A 3588-nucleotide genomic window follows, 5' to 3' on the forward strand; every position below is an offset into this window, starting at 1 on the left:
GCAACCCTGTGTCCACCAGCGCGTCCGTGGATAAACAGACGCGGTAAACACACGCCATGGAATAGTCCCTTCTTAAAAACGGGGTGAAACCCGCCAGACACAGGAAGAAAGGCCCCTGTGGGCCCACTCACAGGAGCCATCTGACGTAGCCGGATTGGCAGAAGCGCAGTGGAATGGTGGTCACCAGGGCCACCAGGGAGGGGAGGAAGGCACCCCATTATTGAATGGGTGTGGATTTTGTTTTGGAAGAAAAAACAATTCTGGAGACATTTCACAGGAATGGGAATACACTTAACGCTACTGAACTGTACACTTAAAAATGGTTAAGATAGAAAAAAAGGACAGAAACCAAAGTGAGGAGAAAGGGGCCCGGGGGAGGGGACCTGCATGTAACCAGGATGGGGCGCCAGGTGACTCCGGGAAGTGCGACACAGCTTCCTGTTCTTGCTCTTTCCAAATGTAAGGGCCAGAGGGGTGAGCCCTACCGGCAGGGGGCGCACCCCACAGCCTCAGCGGTCACCTGGCATCCTCCCCCCCACTACCAGCACAGCCTCAAGACCTGAGGGGGGACTGCTGTGTCCTCCGGCACACCTGTGTGTCAGGCGTCTGGCAGGACTGGATGGAATGCCACAGTGCAGCCTCTGACCGAGGCCTGGCCCCTTCTGCAGCCAGGGCCGGCGGGCTCCGTGCCGGGGAGGCGAGAGCCGGCGGCTGCACTGGCCCCGTGGGAATAATGGGCTCCAGAAGCCCGCTTGCCAGGTCCCGTCTGACCCAGTGACCCAGGTGGGTATAGGCGTGGAGGGAGCTGCAGGCAGTGGGGGACCTCCAACGCTCTCCCTGCCCCTCATAGGGGGCGCTGGACATCCCACCTGAAACCCCCACGCTGCTGTCCCCAGTCAGAGACTTACAGACCTCCTCCAGGTGGCCCCTGTCCAGCTGCTGGCAGTGAAACGTGGCCCAGATAGTGTGGGGGGTACCCGGACTCCGAGTTGACCCCATACGCTGACTAGGGTACCCAGAAGGCTCTATACTCCCTCCTCTGTGAGTGGGGGGTCCCAGACAACATCCTCCAGGAGCTCCCCAACATCCACCCACTCTCCCCGCGACCATAACGTCACACCCTGGTTTGACATGGCCTGGAGGTTTTTCTTGGTGAACAGGGCAGAATGCAACACCCACCCCCGTCCCCACTCAGCGGACGGGGGACCCTCTTTTCCGCTGTTCTCACCAGAGAATTGAACCTCCCTCCCTTAGCACAAGCCATCTCCGCTCCTCCTGGGGCCGGCCTGGGACCCTGGTGTGGTCCCCAGTGTGACAGAGGGTGGACACTCCCGGCAGTCAGCGTCTGGGAGTAAGGATGTGAACAGACCTGCTCTTCCTTGGAAGGGTTCGGAAGGTGGCTGGGACCCCTGAACACACGCGATGCCACCACCAGAGCTGAGCTGAAGGTGCTCCGGATGAGTGCTGGGGCCTGGGAGTGTCACTGGGTGGCCAGGGTTCTATGCAGGACAGTTGAGGTATCACACGTGGTCTAGCCACGTCTGACCCGCTGCCGGCTGTTCTGAACACTGTTTACGGGAACACAGCCGCATGCGCCAGAGACGGGCTTGCAAAGCCTCAAATATTTACGACTCAGCCCTCTACAGGAAGTCTGGCGAGCCCTCGTCTACCCTGCATGCGCTGCTCAGGCACGATGTGCCTCCTTCCAAGACACCAGATGTGCCCTCAGGGAAGCATCCCCACCCCTCCTCCACCCACACAGCCTTTGGGGTTCCAGGGAGACGTCTGGGGCTGCGACCCGGGAACCTAGAAAGCAGGGGCCAGTAGGGGCCCCGGGGCCATCCCATCCATCAGAGTGACAGTCGGAGATGCTGCTCATCAGAGAGGGAGATACTTGGCCAAGGTCACTGAGGGAGGATTTAGGACTATCCCTTCTTGGGTGAGGGCTGATTTACCACCTGCCTGTCTGTCTCTCCGGCCCCAGCCAGGCCCACCCCACCTCCACGCCTGCCGATTTCCCCTTCCAAATAGCTACTGGCATCCCGTCATGCACCAGGCACGGCCCCACTGTGCTAGGCACCAGGTGACAGCGAGGAGCAGGGATGAGGCCCTTCAGTGATGAGGCCCGGTGGGAGGGGTTTATTAGAAAGGAAACCAACAAGGTCATTTCTGGCCCTGAGTGCTGAAAGCCACGAAGAAAAAGGCTGATGTGGGGGGTCAGCGAGACCTGGTGAGAAAGCGACCCGGCGCCAGCCCGAAGGCTGTGAGGGAGCCGGCCACGCGAGGAAGGAGCCGGCCACGCGAGGAAGGAGCCGGCCACGCGAGGAAGGAGCCGGCCACGCGAGGAAGGAGCCGGCCACGCGAAGGCCGAAGGCTGGGGAACAGCTCAGGGACACAGCCGAGGAGGCCGCAGAGGAGGGGGGTAAGAGGTCAGGTCCCGGGGGCTGGCCTGGGCCCGCGTGGCAGGCCCACAGCCTGGTGAGGCTTGGCGTTTTCTCCAAGTGCGCTGAGGGGGTGCCATGGTCCAGTGTCGGCCTTGCCAGCCCTGAGCTTCCTGGAAGACACCCTCCCACCCCCACCCCCAAGCGAGCAGTAACAAGGAAAACAAACCAGAGGCACCGCTGAGAGCTTGTAGCTGGCCAGGCACATTACAGGTATTCACTCCCTTGCTTAATCCCCACAAAAGCCCTGGCTGGGGAAAGTACCGCCCTGCCATCCGTTACTGCCCACGGCCCAGCCCAGTGACCAGGAAGCCCAGCTCTAAAACAACCACGCGCTGCTCTGGACCACAATCAGAAACCCTCAAGTCCAGAGAGCAGGGCCCCTCCCCAGATGGCTGATCCCGCCCACCCCAGGTCATGGGGCCCCTTGGGGTAGCCTGGGCTGAGTCTCTTAGCTCAGCGGGGCTGTCCAGCCAGCTGCCTTCCTGCCTTGGGGCGGGCTGGGCTGCCTCGCTTTCATGTCTCAACAGCCCTGGGGACCGAGTGTGCAGGGACACGGGCCGAAGTCAGAGTCATCTCTTGGCCGGCACAGACCCCGGTGGACCTTACGTGCCCAGGACACCCCAACACCAAGGGGGGATTATGTGCCAAGAACGACACTGGCAACGTTCAGATTCCAAATGTGTACTTCCCGTGGGCTGTGGGGGGTCAAGTGTCAGTGACTGGGGCCCTCCGTTTTGCCCCCTGCACGGCCTTTCCGGTGCTGGGAGAGAGAGAGGCGGCCACTCCAGGGAGCCTGCGGGAAGGAACCGCCGTCTCTCGGGGCCCAGCCCCGCCTCCTTCGACAACTCCCAGCACAAATCGCAGACTCAACCGCCTCCCGGCTCCCAACGGGAGGCGGGCGAGTACCAAGCGCTGCCACCCTCCCGCTCCTCCGCGCCCCGTCTGGCAGCGGTCCCTGCTCACCCCTCCAGACCCCAGGGACTGGGACCAAGGAGTGAGGCCCCGACGGCGCCGTAAGGCCGGGGCTCTGCAAGCCTCCCCTGGACCACGGGCGCGCCCCGACCCCTGCAGCGCACGGGCCCGGACTCCCGTGCCGTCCTGCCCGCTGTCCCCGGGGCCCCTGCAGCCCCCGCGCCGCCAGCCA

This window comes from Pteropus vampyrus, unplaced genomic scaffold, assembly GCF_000151845.1.
Source record: "Pteropus vampyrus isolate Shadow unplaced genomic scaffold, Pvam_2.0 Scaffold228, whole genome shotgun sequence".
NCBI classification, from domain to species: Eukaryota; Metazoa; Chordata; class Mammalia; order Chiroptera; family Pteropodidae; genus Pteropus; species Pteropus vampyrus.